Raw genomic sequence first — 18,026 nt, 5'->3', positions numbered from 1 at the left:
TGCACCATTCAACCAAGTCTCCTCACTCCAGTAGTAAGTAGCACTTACTTTCTCTATTACTCTGAAAATCAAGACCTTTGAAAGGGATTATAAATACTGATTTTGATATTGCCTAGACTCCTATGACAAGAGATCAGAACTACACATGAAATACATGCTCAGTCTTTGTGTGCTGCTGAGGAAACGAATACCCAGCAATAAGCAATGCCCACCTGTATTCACTGGTACTGAAATCTGGGATGGGCTGCTTGGTACTTCTCCCTTCAGTGGTCCTCACCCCTGTGCTGAGGGAAGCACCCAGTGCTCCCAGGCTGTACATGGCACCCAGAGCTCTTTTGCTGTGGACTGTGGACATGTGAGACAAACCCTGGGTAGGAGTGAAGCACTCAGGAATGTCCACAGTCACTGGTGTTCTCCTCCTCACATCTGCAGGTACAAATGCTTCAGAGTTTCACAGTCCTCTGCCAGCTTTGAATGTAGATCAAGGAGGATAAAAGGGGAATAATGGGTCCTAACAAGAAGAATTTGAACAAGTTCATGTGTCTTCTTTTCCCAAAACTGACTGTAAGGATGAGGAATGCAAGAATCTTCAGAAGCTGCTAATAACCCCACAGGGCACTGCTACTCAGTCTTTTGAGAGAGATGTGTTTTACAGCTGTAACAACAACTCCTGGAGCTGCCAAAGCATATATGATACTGTGTCTCATCAGGGCTTTTTTAAAGCAATTTCAAATATTGTAGGGAGAGATACGCACGTGTGTGTGCGCACTTAAATCCTCTGAAATCTGAAATATGTAAAAATAGTATTTTAAATATACACAATATATAACTAGATTACTGAATTTCATTATTTCACCCATGCAGAAGCTGGTTTCATGGTATTACACCTCTCAGACATTCCATAATCTAGTAACTTTGCCAATGAAGAAAATGCATTTTGAGGGTTAACTAGAGCTTTTTTTAAAGTAACAATATTCCTTTTGGTGTCTTTCCACCTAACTGGTATAAATCCTCATTAACAAAGGCTTTGACCAGCTCTTGTATCTGCAGGAAACCCTCCTGAATCTGAGCACATTGCAATATTGAACAGAGCTCCACACCAAGTACACAGATCTTGAAAACACCTCCAACAACCTCATTTCTTTTAGAATTTAACCATTCAAAACTCATAGGTTTTCAGGTCTTAACAGGCTTTAAGCTCTCCCTGCAATAAGATATTGCCATTCCTTGATGGTTTTAAAAAGACAAAATATTCTATGGGAACAAATAAAAGATCAGGTTGATAACAAGCAAGATTTTGATCTCTGGTACTTCTAATTTCTACTCTAATCTCAATTTTTAAAAGTTTCTCTACTTTATCAATGATATTTTTAACACATTCCTTTCACCAATATTTTCTGAACTATCCTCTCCCAGGTTCATTACTGCCTGTTGTAATCTGTCCACAACACATATCCCATATATCTCAAGTAGTGGGATAGATACCGTAAGACACTTTTGCCTGGTTTACTATATTGAATGTGGCTGAAGAGAGACAAAAAAAAAGTATTTAAAATATACAAGTGGGGAGCGAGGGAGGTGCTTGCTGACTTGCTCTCTGGTGTAACTTAAACAGCAAAAATGCCAGTCAAGTATTTTCAAGCAATTTCAGAAAAGAAACAAGATATGAAAACAGATGTGCTGAAAATGAAGTTGGAAATTTAAACTGATGTCTAATCCCACCTGAAGTCTGGAAAGTAGGGAAGCTCTATTTTCAGCCATGATTCTTCAGTGCTACATGAGTATGGGAGCCTCACCAGAGCTCTGCTCTCTGCTTCACAGTCCCTGTCAGCTGTTGGCAACACAACCACAGCTGGCACAGAATTTCCATGTCACCTTTTCTATACATCCCGTTCAGAAAAAAACAGCATGCAGCCTGCATGTAGAAAAAGCCATACTCTGAATTTTCAGCAATGTACATTCAGTCCAGTGTGCAGTATGATTTCACATGTATTTATAGAAGAATATCATGCAAGACAACAGTTTGAGGCATTTGTTCAGTGAAATGTCATTCCTGTCAACTGCACCATTCTTCGAACAGCCATATCAGACCATTTTTTCACAGCAAGGGGTAGCATGAAAGCCTCAAGGCCAATGTGTTTTTCTGGGTCTTTTGTGTAAGATGAAGTCTGCATCAGAAAAAAGGAATACAGCTTTCCCCAATTCTTAACAGGCTTCTTCTTTTCTATTACTCCTAAAAGATGTTCCTCAGCATAGGCTAAAAGCTTATTCAGTTGTTCACACTCAGATCAGTATTACTATGCAGGGTTTGTAAGTATATCTCAGACAGACACACTTCCAGGGAGTTTAAGAGATACTTTGTACAATACAAAGCAGCAGGACTAGTGGCTTTAAAAAAGTATTCTTGTTAGCAAAATGCTCTGTGAACATTACCTTTATCAAAACCATGTGCCAACTCACTGCACAAATAAATTGCAACCTCATAAAATTGTCAAAATTGTATCCCTTAGGAGCAACAAAGCACTTTCTGCATTGTAAAGTATTCCATATTTCGTTTCTACTATGTAAAGTCTAATAGGCTGCATTATTTGATTTATATTTTGGGGATACAGTACATCTATTAGCTATGTAAAACACAGCACATCAAATATTTCACAGTTTTATGCTCTGAGTTTCAATTATTCCTGACGCTGAAATAATGAATTGGTGCATGCAAGAAACTACTGGGAGGGGGGAGCTAGATAGATTGCTGCTATGAATGAAAAGTCTACCTCAGTTCACAGGTTGCCAGTTTTGGAAATGAAGATCATATCTGCAAGTCAGTAGCCATTTTTTTAAAAAGCCATACACATATCCTTGCTTAAGTCCCTCTAGATGTCTGCCACATGCAATAAAAACCCTTGATGCTATCTGCATGTCTACACAGGAACACTTACAGCAACCTGCACGCAAACGGAGTCACACAAAGACATTTGAAATTTTTTTCAATTTTTCAGATGATGAAAACACAAGCTTTCTTGTGTTTCTTTTTTAATCCTAGATAAATTGTTCTGAGTATTGGAAACAATTGCTCCAATACACCTAATAAAACTTTAAGATCAGCTCTGTTATATATGTTGAAGTTTTACTCAAATACCACAAAAACCCTCCTGTGCATGTGAGCAGCAAACCCCCAGGTCCCCAAACAATAGCTTTGCCCCCCTGCCATTAAAATGACAAACTACATCCCCAGCTGCAGCACACCCAAACTCTGTAACAGATTAGATTTAAAACTGAGCAATGCACCAAGGCAGCTATTAGTCTTTCAACTCAAGTGTCGACTTCAAACAAATTAATGGCTGAGCAATCTCAGCCAAATGGCGTCTTGACAATTACAAACTGCAATTCTAAATCCAAATTCCAGTGCAAGATTACTGAGTAAGTTTTCTGTACTGCAGTAATTTGCTTGAGTAAAAAAAATACTGCTGGATATGGCTCTGCAAGTTATCACATCCACTTCACCATCACATTCTGTAAAGGAAGACACACACTGGAGATGAAAGAAGAAGAGATCAGAGCAGGAGTTTGATATACAAGAGCTGGAAGTTACAACAAACATGCAACCCTTGTCAAATTCCTCCAACTACACCCATCTACACATAATCTACAGCTAAGATGAAACCAAATATTCTCCAAGAACCAGCATGATGTGAACTGTATCTCAGCTTGAAACTACAAAGGAATTGGCCAGAAGTTGAGATTTTTGCACACTATCATCCATTTTCAGCACACACACTTGGAATTAGGAAAGACAAGCAAGCAGACAGTAGCAACTAATTGTATGGCCCTTTCCTTTTCCTTAGAGATTTATTTTTTCTCTTCAAAGCTTTATAGATTGACCGTAAAGCTATGCTGTAAATCAAAAGGAAGCCACTACTCATTACCTAGTTAGAATTTTCTGAGCTCTTTACTGTGAAGCTATTTCTCTGCTGTTTGATCCAAAGGCCACTGGCAATGTCTATAAGTGCACTACCTGCCATGGCAGCTGAGACTCATTTTTTCCCAGATCCATTTTCAACGGCTTGATGAATTTACACCTGCTTCCAGTTCTAAAGAGAACCACCAAGGGATATGATTCATGCCTCCAAAATACTTGTTCAGAGTGGACAAAAAAAAAAAAAAAAAAGTAGTCTAAGAGTGAGTCAAAGAAGGTGCATGGTCTACAAGTGTAGCCCAACATGCCCAGCTGTGACTACCTACAGTCTACCTGAAAAATAAGGGAAGTAATGCTTTTTTCTTCTTCTTCAAGAAAGAGAAAATTTAAAAGTACTGTTGCTGCTGTAAAAGTTATCCCTCAGCAAGAAAAAAATACATTGAAGGACACAAGCATCCTGCTCACCCCTATCAGCTTCTAACTTTCTTCTTGATGTTTGAAAGATGGCAGAGAAAGTTTTATTTTCTGAGGTTTTTTTAATCTCTGAAATAGACCAAGTTTCTCTTTCTACTAGTGCTGGAGGACACTACTCAAATCAAAGCATTTCCATTTTCCTGTCCTTCAGTACATGCAATGGTGTGCTCAGTCCTTCACCCACATTCTTTCTAGATCCAAGCAAATACTTTATATTTTCATCACTACCAGCTTTGAGAAGCCGTGCCTCCTATTTTAGTAGAGTGAACACAGCTCCAAATGGCAGGTCTCTGGCAGCAACCCAGCCTTGACTGGCCAAGCCCTACCAACTACAGGAGGCACCTGAAGGGATATGGATATATCCTGGGATGTGGGGACCTGTGCTGAGAGCAATGCTGGATGCCAGCAGAGGGCTCATGAGCCTGGGTGGAAGCACTGCAGGAAGATGAATGGCTCCTGGCACTGATCTGGCATTTTCTGGAGTGGCAGTGGTGACATCTATGATTTGCCATGATTTGTAGCTGGAAGCCGGGAGCCCTACACCCCATTCAGGGGCTGAGGATTAAGGCAAAGCCATCAGCAGGCAGTCAAGATGAAGCAAAGTGCTGGCTGGCAAGGGGGAACCCCTGCTTGAGCTGGTCCCACTGGCACCCCACACTCCCCACCCAGCCCCCTGAGCACAGCCAAGTGACCTGGCCCAGCACCAACCTGTGATATGCAGCCCTTGTCTCACACAGTCTCAAGTGAGATCCTTGAGCTGTCTTTTCCTACACTTTTGGAACCCTGGAGGCTGAGAATTTTAAACTTTCAGTGCTGAAAGGCACAGACCCACAAGGAAATACTACATTTAACCTGAGGCTGTAGAGAAAGCTTCCAAAATTAATTGACAGCACGAAAATTGCAAGTGTGTAGTTTAAATAAGAGAGTGTAATATCACAAAGTAGAAAATTTAGAGTTTAAAGTTTTAAAATATAGCAATATATATGGGGCAAGATAGAGGTTTTAAGGCAGTAGCTAGTTGTTCTTCACCCTCTTTTTCATAAGTTTAGGAAGTGTTTTATAATCAGACAGATAAGTCTGCATTGCGAAACACAAAAGATTAGTTATTAAGTTAAAAGTGAAAATAATTTGTCATTTCTTAATTAGATTGTTTACCTTTAAAAAACCTTGTAGAGATAGTTAACAATTTTGTAACTTGTTAGTAGAATTCTGTAGAACTTGTGACTTATAAAACTGTAATGTAAATAAAAATCATAAACATTTAAGTTTGAACATGTAATATCGATTCGAGTGCTTTCAATCCCAACCTTAACAGAAATAAAAAAAAAAAAAAAAAAAAATTAAAAAAAAAAAAACCAAAAAAAAAAAACCACAAGAACTAACACTACACATGCTTGATTTTTCCAAGCTGTCTTCAGAGCATCAAAGCAGTGGCAAAGGGCACTACCCTGTCCCTCCTCTGTCACTGAGCAGGAGGGGAAAGTGGAGCAAGGTTAAATGTATAGACTGGACCCTGAAGGAATGAATGCACCTGGCAAACAACAAAGTAATTCAGCTAAAAATAGCCCACAGGGCTCACGCTCACAGGTGCACGTACAGCCTGCAGAGAAGCAGTCCAGTCTGTGTAGATCAAGGGAGGTCACAGAGCTCCACCCGAGATCTGGCAAAGTCACCTGGGCTACACAATACAAGGAGAGCAGTGCACTTCCCCATATTTTGGATGAAATTTTTCAGTGCTTGTCATAATAATCTGAAATAACATTCTTAACTGCTGAAAAGCCTCACAAAAACTTTTAAAATTACTTACGCAAAATTACTTTAAAATTACTTAAGCAAAACTGAACAAAAATGTAACATAATTTTTAGGAAAGAAAAAACTTGTTAAATCTCAATGGAAGCTCTATATAATAAATAAAAGATACCACTTGTGAAATCTGCAGCCTTAGAAAGCAAAAAATGTATGGATTTTAATGTGCAAGCTCCTCTCTTTCTTCACTTAATATTACCTGAGACTATTTTGAGTATCATCAATATTTTATATTTGGAAAACAATATGATAAACACAAATCACTACCTGAGAAAAAAAAAAATGTACAAGTAAAGGTGACTCATCCTGTCCCAGGGTTGGTATATTTGGGACCCATTTGTCTTTATGTCTCACTGCAGTATTATGGTGAGTGAATGGTGCTCCTGACTAAAACTTCAGCTACAAGGCTGCACAATATTCCTCCTAGCATCTCACAACCAGTGTGTCACTTTGCAGAAGTCTTTGAACACATGATGCAAGTTCTATCCATTTTATCAAAGTTTTGTCTCAGTTAATGAGCAGACTGTATTCAGCATCAAAGAATATACATGAGAAAATAGGGAAGTGGCAGGAAATCCCCTGGGTTTGGATTGCTACTTAGGTAATAGGAAAATACTATTTTAATTTCTGCTAGGATTAATGGGCACGCTTTGATTTGGTAAGCCTTAAACAAATACCAGAATAAGGAAGCAGAAATGCACACCCAATTGCAGCTCCTCCACAGGATGTGGCTTTCTCCAAAGGCAAGAGCAGCTCCCGCTTCCCTCCGGCTGAGGAAGAACGCGCTGCTCCTGAGCACCAAACGTGTCCTGGGCTGCAGCTGGGAATCACATCCAGCCCTGTTCCTAAGCAACCCCACACTCCCTCCATACTCTGGTCCTGCTGCCACTGCCAGACAAGAGGTTTTAATCATCAATTCACTCTGCATCCCATGTGCACGAGTCCCATCAAGAGAGGCTTGGGCACAGCCCTGAGTTAAACAGCATCAGGCAGCTCCAGCCCTGCTTTTGTCTTCACCAAGGCACACAGACTGGGACTTAAAAGACAGCACTTTTACCTTTCAGTTGTTTAGAGAGAAAAGCCTTTTAAAAAACCCTGGCTCAAACATGCAAATATAAGCTAAAAAATTTTATTCTTGCCAGCAGGAATGAAAGCATTCTGTTAGAGGTACTGAGGGTTAAACTTTTTTTTGACATTTATAATGTTCAGTGCTGGAAAAAAAAATCTCAGAAAAGAGTAATTGCTCCCACAGGGACCAATCCATGGGTCACAGTTTTTTGCACTTGATGGCAACAGAGCCTTGACTGAGATTTTCTGTAAGACCCAGATTTAAGCTTGCAGCATAATCACAATGTTTGCCCTAGCTCCAGAAGCTGAGTTAAAGCACCACTTCTACAGCATAATTATTCTACATATGTTCCAAAAACCCATGGGGAAATTTTATTATTCAGAAGAATAAATAGGGTAAAAATAAATGGTTTTTAATTTTAGCCAATTTTTAAACTCCTTATGAATTTTCATTTTTCTTATGCAAGTTTAAGTCCATGGGAGAAAGGATTTGCCTTGAAGAAATAATTAAACTTTCATCTCCAGTTATGCTTCTTAGCAAATACACAGCCACCCACATAGCACACAAGGCATAAGTGCTGTTCAGTGACAGAGTGCCAACATAATCACTAATGCCTCATAATCTTCCTTTCAGTTTCAAATTGAATATTTGAAGTTTGAACTTGTGCTCAACAACCCAGAGCAAGCAGAAATGCAGTAAGGGCTTAGGTTAAAAGGGCGTTGGTGTCCCAGCATAAAGCTTAATTTGTCCTCAATAGATTTTTGAATACTTGAACTATTCTGAGAGAAAAAGGCAGTAATTTGTCATTTGGGATATGCAAACATACTATCTTAAGGATAATAAAAGATTCCAGCACTCAATTTATGATGACAATGTCTGGACCAAGTTTAATCAGGTGCAGAAGTCAGAATTTTTAAGAGAAGGGAAGCTGAGAAAGCAGGTTCAGGAAGACCCAGACACACTTTGCAACTAGATCTATCCCGAGACCTTCTCCAGTTCCTGGGAACATTTCAACATTCCTTTCTTTATACAGGGACAAGACAAATGACCACACAGGTGCTCTCTAGGCAAGTCAAAAAATCTACACATCCCCTCACTGATAAACACCTTGCACCCTGTTCACGGGATCCCCTGATCCATTCACTGGCCTCAAGCCACTCCCATCTGGACAAATGCTGCTCCTTTTGCCTGGAGCTCAGGCTGCTTTCCAGCACCTGAGCTGGCTGAAGGATAGGGCAGAAAGACCAGTCACCAACAGTGGAAGTCAGAGGTTAATGCGAACTGAGGGACTGAAACAGGATTAATTTTCAATTGTTATTCCAAACTGCACAAGGGACCCAAATCAAACTCCAAGGGCCTATCACAGGTGACAAACTCACTACATCAATCCCAGGTATTAGAGCCAATACAAAAATGAAGCACAGAATAAAACAGAAAACTACCAGAAAGAAGTTACAGCAATTACCCAAGAACTCCTCCGAGTCACAGAGGCCTCCTTGCCCCACCAGCCCCAAATAAACAACAAGTTCACCTGATCCAAATTAATTCCAGACCACCTCAGAGGTCTTATGGATACAAGTCTCTGATCTGCAGCAGCAACAGAAACAGCACTGGCCAGTACCTTCCTCAGTTTAATAGTTTCTTATCATACCCACCTCCTTCTCACGAATACAAAATTACTGATGAAAAGCAGATGACTCCTCCCTCAAGATAAACATCTCAAGAATCTCCCCAAATCTTGCAGGACTGGGAAGCCAATTCCAGAATGCCACTGAAATTTCCAACCCAAACAATATATTAGTAACAGACATGTTCTTCTTCTCTTCCCTCAAGCACATGATAAAGAAAAATCCCCAAAAACTGGAAAGTTGACCCAATGTTATGTACTACATCCATCATCAAACCATTACAGAGCAAATCTAGGGGTTACACAGGCAAAAGGCTATTAATAAATCACATGCAACATCCTAAACTTCACACAGTCCTTACAGTTACACTGTGCACCCAAACAACCCCACACAATTTTTTCAAATTATCTGCCAATCAGAGACAGAAGAATACTTGCCTACCTCTGCCACTCAGTACTGACCAAGAGGATATAGCAGGCTCATTGTGAAATAAGAAGAAGCAGAAATCCAGTCCAATACTCCTGAATCATATGGCACTTCACAAGAGGTTTGTACCAACTGAGAAGTGAAACCAACTGTACCTTACACTGACAGATTAATTTGTGGACCCTTCATATATCTCATTAGTTCTTTCAAATATACAGGTTTCAATAGATGAGTTGGGAGATCCAGAGTCAGTTGTCAGCAAAGCTCTTTGTAGCTCTCACTTGCCAAGACTGCCTGAAGGTTCAATTTGATTTTAGCAGAAGCATCACCTGTGTTAATGTCATTCAGACATTACCAGTCCTAGCATTTTCCATCCCTTTTGCCTGCCTACCAGAGGAGGTGTCCTGCCAGACCTGTTTGTGAACCAAGGACAGTGGGTGAGTGGTGGTCAGTGACCATCTTGGGCTGTGTGACCAGGAAATGTTAGCATTCTCTATACTGGAAGAAGTAAGGAAGGACACCAGCAGAACTTCCACCTTGGACTTGCAGACTTTGGCCTGTTTAGGACATTGATTGACAGAGTCCCTTGGGAGTAGTCCTGAAGGAGTCCAGAAGGCTGGAAATGCTTTAAAAAGGAACTGTAAAGTATTCAGGAGCAGGTGCTCTCCATGTGCAGGAGCACAAGTTGCTGGGGAGAAAGACCAGCCTAGTTAAATAGAGAACTTAGACTGGAGACTAGGGAATAAAAGAGAATCTATCATCTCTGGAAGACATGTCAGGTAACTCGGGAGGACTACAAGAATGACAAGAGGTCACATAGGGGATGAGTCAAAGCCTAACTACAACTTGATTTGACTGCTACAGTTAAAGACAACAAAAAAGTTTCTATAAAAACCCTGGCAGCAAAAGGAGAGTTAAGAATGTCTCCATCATTTCTTGAATGCAAGAAGGTAGTGCAGAGACAGGGGATGAGGAAACGACAGAGATACTTAATGCCTCCTTTGCCTCAGTCTTCAATATCGAGACAAGTTGTCCTCAGGGTACCCAGCTCCTAGAGCTGGAAGTTGGTGATGGGGAGAAGAACGATGCCCCCATAATCTAGAAGGAGGTGGTTAGTGACCTGCCCTGCCAGTTAGACACTCACAAGTCTACGGGCCCTGATGGGATCCACCCCAGAGCGTCAAGAACTGGCCAAACCACTCTTCATCCTCTACCAGCAGTCCCAGTTAACTGAAGAAGTTTCAGCTGACTAGAAATTAGCAAATGTAACACCCAGCTACAAGAAGGGTTGGAAGGCTGACCTGGGGAACTCCAGGCCTGTCAGCCTGACCTCAGATCTGGGCAAAGTTATGGAGCATATCATCCTGAGTGCCATCAGATGGCATGTGCAGGACAGCCAGGGGATCAAGCCTAGCCACCATGGATGTATAAAAGGCAGATCCTCCTTAATCAACCTGATCTTTTTCTATGACAAAGTGACCACTTAGCAGAGAAGAGGAAGCCTGTGGATGTGTCTATCTAGACTTCAGTAAAGCATTTGACAGTGTCTTCCACGGCATTCTCTGGGGAAACTGGCTGCTTGTGGCTTAGATGGCTGGACTGATGAGTACCAAACTGGCTGACAGCCTTGCCCAGAGAGTTGTGGTGAATGAAGTTAAATCCAGCTGGGACTGATTGCTAGTGGTGCTCTCCAGGGCTCAGTTTTGGGGCTGATCCTGGTTAACATCTTTATTGATGATCTGGGGGTGGGGATTGAGAGCACCCTCAGTAAATTTGCAGATGCTCAGTTGGTGGGAGTGTGGATCTGCTGGAGGACACGAAGACTCTGCAGTGAGACTTGGACAGACTCGATCAATGGGCCAAGGACAAGGGCGTGAGGTTCCACAAGGCCAAGTGGCACATCCTGCAGGTCACCAGCCGCCTCAGTGTGAGCCAAAGTGTGCCCAAGGGGGCAAGAGGCCAATGGCACCGGCCTGTCTCAGCAGCAGGGTGGGCAGCAGGACCAGGGCAGTGCCTGCCCCTCTGCGCTGGGCACCACTGAGGCTGCACCTCGAGTGCTGTGCCCAGCCCTGGGCCCTGGTGGAAAAGGACATTGAGGGGCTGAGCGTGTCCAGAGAAGGGCAGCAGGGCTCACAAAGGGACTAGAAAACATGTCCCATGAGGAGTAGCTGAGGGAGCTGGTTTGTTCAGTCTGGAGAAGAGAAGGCTCAGACTTCACTCTTTCCAACTACCAGACAGGAGGGTGCAGGGAGCTGGGGCTGATCCCTTCTGCCGTGCTTACACTGAGAGGACAAGAGGAAACAGCCTCAAGCTGAGACAGGGAGACTCAGGCTAGGTATCATAAAAATAGTTTTCACTGTTTGGGTGCTGGAATAGTTTGCTCAGGAAGAAGGTGGAGTCACCACCCCTGGAGATGATTAAGAGGAAGCTGTATGTGGCACTGGGAAATTGTTTAGTGGTGTGAGGTTTACAGTACAGTGCTGGGTTCGTGGCTGGGCTTCATCTTTAAAGCCTCTTCCAACCTTGATTCTATGATAATATATCATCCTGTAATGACAACTCTGATCTTGCATTTTTCAATACTGCTGATAATGCACACACTTAAAAAACTACCACCTGCCAAAATAGTACATAAGTCTGCACAATTCATCCCCTAGACAGATGTTGCAATAACAGAAAACAAAAATCAAACAAACAAAAGAGTCATCACAATAGACATTAGAAAAGCTGCTTAATAGGCTGTAAGGTGTCACTTGCACACTATGATGATGAAGATGCTCTGAGAACAAATTTGGAAAAGAATTTATGCAGTGGACAAGCAAACAGCAAGGAAAAAAGTCTGCTCTTTTTCTTTTCATGTGTGTAAAATAGATTTAATTTTTAGGTCAGTGTGTGATATCTTGACATTAATGGACAGTCTTAGTATTCTACCCATTTCCTTCAAGTTGAGCTTCTGGTCTCTGATCATGATCACAAGCAATTCTGTTTATCAAAAGACGGCCAAAACCCACAAAATTCTCATCTCTCTGCTTCATTTGTAATTAACAAAAATGATTGAGGTGAAGCTTACAATGGAGATAAAGCCTCACATATGGTAGAATCTTTACTTTTGACTTGTCTGAACAAGCATGAACAAAATCCACATCAAATAATAATTTCAGCTGGCTGTCTTTTACAATGAGTTTCATTTCACGTATCTCCAATCTTAGCTTGTCATTAGCAATGTTAATTAGTTCACTATCTCAATACCACACTAGATTCAGTAAAAACTGAGATCATTGCTAATTTGAGAAGAAAGCTTGTTCTTCCTTTAATACAGTAATAGTCACTGTAGAAAACATCCACAGACATTAATAATGCCTGCAATTTTCAATGTTACAAAATTAAAATGCTACTATTTTTTAACTTCCAAAAAGATAATCAAAGGATAATTATGAATTATCACATTTACTATATTACTAACCCTGTGAGGATGAACAGTGACACAGCATTCAAAGGTGGGTTATCTCTTGCTATGACATGAGGCAAGTTCTGGATATACACGCGTGGTGTACATCCTGCCACAGCTCTCTTTCTGAAGGTAACCATTTTCCAGTATGAGCATGGTAATTGTTCTTTGGTATTTCTGTGATGATAGAGGGGCATATTTTAAATCTCACACGGTCCCAGTTCACAGGTGTTTTGTAGAAGGTAAAAAAAACCCAAATATGTGGAATTTCAATCACAAGTCACAAGAGTGGCCTGTGCAATTAAACATTCTCTTCCATCAGAAGGTGACTGAAAGACAGAACTTGACTTTCCCCTGGGACTTCCTGCAAAGGGAAAATGCTGAGAAGTTACTGGGGATATACTGAAACTGCTCTGCTCCCTCCCAGCAGTTAATGGAGTTTTTCATCAAGCACTACGAACATACTGACCAGCAGCTCAGGTAAAATGGGTCTCTGAGGTTGGAGTGCCCCCAGAAGTGTTTAACTCCCACATTTCTCCTCTCAGCTGGGCAGAAGGGGGAGAGCAGAGTAAATGAAAGCGGGCATATGTTTGCCAGGGCTGGGGCAGCTGAACCTTTTGCAGTTGATTTACATCTCCTAAAGCAGATGAGGTGGTGAGACAGGAGGTCTCCGTGCTCACAGGTAATCCTCTCCCCCATTTCTGCTGAGCTGAGTGTGCACACATTTGCAATTGTGCTTCTGTATGTCACAGAAGAGAAACAATGCTCAGGGTTTTTCTAAAGCAATTTAAAAATTTGGATTTATTTAAAGACTATTTACAACCTTACTTCAGCTGGATTAGGAAATGAGTGGCGACAGCCTAATTTAAAACATCAAAGGACCAGCTGTACGTAGGGAAGGTGGGCAGGAGGGGAAGGCTGCAGGAAGTGTCTCTCTGAATCCAGTTGCCTTTCCAGGGAAACACATTACATCTGACTTCCCTCTGGGCACTGAACACATGAGAGTCAGCAGCTTGCTCAAACGAAGCAATTAGCAGGCACACAGCACTTGCTGTCAGAGCTGTCAGCACTAAGCTGCTTACTTGGCCCTGGACACTGCAGGTCATTTCCTATCACCATTTTTTGGCAGCCCTGGATGACCCCTGCTGCCCTAACACAGGCACAGGTACAAAACCACTGGCTCACTACTCCTTCCCTGCCAGCCCCAGTGCATCCATGCTGAACAGAAGCTCCTGGGCTGCTTCATGGTAAGGATTTCTTGCTAAAAACAGAGATTGTGGCTGATCCACTTCTTCCTTCAACCTTTGTGCTAGAAGAAGATACACAGACAAATAAATAATACCAGGTACTGGATCATCTTACACCAAACACCATCTAGAAAGCAGATAGACTCCTGCCCTACCACACAGGCCTGCAGAAACAAAGGAAAAATCAGTGGATTGTGCTGGGCTTTTAAAATGCAGGAAAAGGTCACCTTCCACCTCTCTCTCTGTTTCTCATGTATTTTAAAGTCTTAAAACTAACCTTTTGATAACAGCACCCTACACTGAAACACACATGACCTCTAATTGCAAGGCAGTTTGGGAAATAAGGCATATACACAACACTAATAATACATGACACTAACTGTTAAAAAAATGAAAATAAAAAGACATAAAAGACGTATCAGTAACTGAGCAGACTGACATGCTGCTTCAGACTAATGGAGTTCTGGTCTCTTGTTTAATAAAAATACACAAATAGCAGGGAGGGTCATGATACAATTCAACACCATTCCCACACCAAAAAACAACTCTGAAAGATTCACCTGTGTATTTCTGTCAGCTGCAGCGGGCATTCTCATTTACTATCTATGCACACTTATGTGAAGGACTTACAAAGGTTATAATTGAGCTGAAAATTTATCCAGCCTCATAAAAAAACCAAGTATTTTTGAAGATCATCTGCTGCAGAAATCAGTGACTTTTTCAAAAACATTCAAAGAGCAAAATCATCAGGAAATGGTAAGTGGCAAATACTGATTAGCTAAAATCATCAGAATTTCACTAAAAGGAAATACCCAAAGGAAAATAAAACTATTCTGGCTATTTTCTCTTTTTTAGTGAAATAACATGTTTGTTTTATTTTCAGTTTGTTCCACTGGAGCAGAGGAGAGAGAGAAAAATGAAAGATGAGAGCCACAATCCGTGAGAATGCTCAGACTTCCCCAGATAGTGAAATTTAACACTGACAGATGCAACAGCAACTCATTTCAGAGCCCAAGCTCTGCTCTGGAATCAGCAACAGCACTGAAAAGAATAGGGATAAAGAACTTTTATCAGCCTCAGCTGGTAAGAGAAGCAAGGTATAAAAATAGTCTGTGAGCATTGTAAACCAACAAGAAACCAAGCTACAACCTCTGTAGCTGCTTTCTTGCCATTTTATTCTTCAAACTATTGCCGTTAGAGCAGAGTGAAGTTTAAGTTTAGTATTAACTGCTACAAAATCCCCACAATTATTTCCCCTCACAATTAAGATTTTTTTTCCCTAATATCCTACCTAGCTCTGCTCTCTGTCAGTTTGACGCCATCCCCCTTTGTCTTGTCAATCCAGGCCCTTGTAAGTAGTGTCTGTCCATCTTTCCAGTAGCTGCCTTGAGGTACTGGAAGGCCACAATTAGGTCACAATAGAAGCTTCTCCTGTGCAGGTGAGCGATGCCAGCTGTGCCAGCCTTTCCTCCCAGCAGAGCTGCTCCATTCTCTGCTCCTCCTGTGCCTCCTCTGGGCTCTCTCAGCAGCTCCAGGTCCCTCCTGTGCTGGCCAGGCTGGGGCAGCTCTGCATGGGAGGCTCACCTGAGGGCAGAGGAGCAGGATCCCCTCCCCTGCTGCCCATGCTGTCTGCTCTGCATACTAGCCACTTCCCCCTGTGCACTAGCCTCTGTGCACTAGCCAATGCTCCCTAGACACTGTACAGGGGTTCACTAGCCAAAGCTCCTTTGTTTTAAAAGGCTCCACTCTGCAGGATCAGACCCTAAGTTATGGGCACTGCAGTCACAGTTATTTGCATGGTAATCCCCAGATGCTCCTGTGTTCAGCAGCTGCAGAGGTTTCAGAGACAGTCACACAATCCAGGCGGGTGTGGGACAAGGGAATGGCTGTTTAGGGCTGGTTTAGTGCTGCCTGGCATCCTCAAGGCAGTGATAAATACATCATCATCTAATGAACCCAGGACTGTGCACACACTCCTACCACAGTCACACCAAAAGGGTTAATTCATTCTAATGTGCCTATGAAGCTTTTATCAAAGAAACAAGGCATGCAAAAACTGTTTTCAGCAAGGACAGTTGGGAGATACAAAGAGATCTGGCTCAAGAATGCCATGACAGAGAAAACAAAGGACTGAACCTCTGGACACAAAGGGTGGGATTTATGGTAATAATAAATTTTAATATGCATATAGTAGCTGCATGTAAGTAACACTCTCACAGAACCACATGTCCACATTAGGTAGGATCTCCAGCATGAAGCTCAGGCCTGAATAAGTGATGTCCTGTTTAACACAACTTTAGTGTTGGAGAGTCTTATTCTGGATATCTGAACCTTCAGTGCTATTAAGAAGGGGATAAACCCTCACAAAAATGGGCAATGCATACAACAGCTGAGTGTCCAGAACTCGTGATGTAGGAAGTCACTCACCTGCTGCACAGCATACACTTTCATATCGTTCCCCAATCAAACTGAGATTCCAAGTAGCCACCCCAATCGTAAAAATGTTCTTTTTAATAAAAAGGGAACAAATGAGGCAATGAACAGAAGATTCCACTCTTAATTTGATAATACACAGATGAAGTCTAGAAATTGATAAACACTGATCTAGAGAAGTTATCTCCGTGCCTTCAGAGAAGGCTGAAACAAATAACTGTAGGTCCTAATTAGCACTTTCAGCGTGTTTTTATATATACACAAACCATCTTTGTCTATATACTCACACTCAAACAACTTTGCTGGAATCACAGATTTTATTCACATACTTCTCAAGCTGAAGACTTCTTTTACTGTTCTGCTATATTTTTAACAATATATTCACTACGGAGCAGTTTCATAATTAAAAGCCTTAGAAGATTAATTAAACATGAGATAAGCACAAATACTAAACAAACTGCTTCAGAGAAAACCCAGAATCTGACCTAGCAAAATGACTTTACATGCAATTACACATGCTGTGAATTACTGTTTGTAGATAACTGCCTTGGCTGTCTCCTTAAAGTCAATCGACCACACATTAAAGTTAAATAATATCAAACCAGAAAAGAAGTCAATGCTGATTGGAGTTGCAGTTAAATGCATTTATTTTTTATATATCTCAGCATTAACACACTACTGGTTCAAAATAATTTACCAGTGTTTAACCAAATGGACAAAGACAAGGCAACACTTAGGTCCTACATCCAGTAACAGACTATTTTAATTGCTTTTGGGATCTCTGCCATTATTCTTCCTAGGAGACAGAAGAATAGCAGACAGCGTTTAAATTTTTAGGACCCTTTTTCCCTAAAGGAATGGGTGCAGGGATGAATTCCACCAGTAAAAGAAACTGAAATTCTAATTATAGTCTCCAAGGCAGAAAGAGTAGAGCAGTCTGCCAAGACCTCTTTCATTAGCTAAATAACTTCAAACTCTTTCAAGAAGTGTAATCCATCAAGGTGTATGGAAGAATAGAAAGCAATTTTAAATAGGTGTAGTAGCTGCTTAATATATTTATTTTTTTCAATTGAAAGACATAAATAATCTTTTCAAATGGTTGATGTGTGTGGAAGGAGCTAGCCAGGGAAGAGTGAAAGTCCTGGAGAAAAAAGGTAATATACCTCATAGACTTACAAAGAGTGTTTATATATGTAGTTGTTGCATGACATTTAAATCAAACTGCCAGGGTCATGGAATTTAAAAGCATCTGAGAACAAATTCTGCTCTAGGGAAATTTTTGATTGCTAATGACTTCCAGAGCCAAAATTTCTCAATTGGCATGTATAGCATGGCCAGTGAGTAAAATGAACACAAACACAAAGTTCAAAAACAAAGCTAAAGACAGAATGTAATCAATTTATTTTTTCCCTGTGCCCTGGTGGTATGTGTAAATGCAGTTTGAGACACTGACAAATTACAGGCATGAGACTATAGAATCTTCAGAAATTTAAACTGCTTAAATGGAACATTAGTATCTTCTAAGGGCTTTATTTGTCTTTTGAGCTACCTTGAAATCCTTATGACAAATACTGTGGTCTC

The 18,026-nt window shown here is 41.2% G+C and overlaps 1 protein-coding gene across 6 annotated transcripts in view; it reads right to left on the bottom strand.

Moving 5' to 3' along the window:
- Window positions 1–18,026, bottom strand: part of PEPD (peptidase D) — a 199,672-nt gene that overhangs the window by 82,686 nt on the left and 98,960 nt on the right. The window lies entirely within an intron of this gene.

The sequence above is a fragment of the Lonchura striata genome, chromosome 11 (assembly GCF_050655825.1).
Source record: "Lonchura striata isolate lonStrDom1 chromosome 11, ASM5065582v1, whole genome shotgun sequence".
Taxonomy (NCBI): domain Eukaryota; kingdom Metazoa; phylum Chordata; class Aves; order Passeriformes; family Estrildidae; genus Lonchura; species Lonchura striata.
Note: the sequence above shows the minus strand (reverse complement) of the source record. Positions and strands in the feature narration are given on the sequence as shown.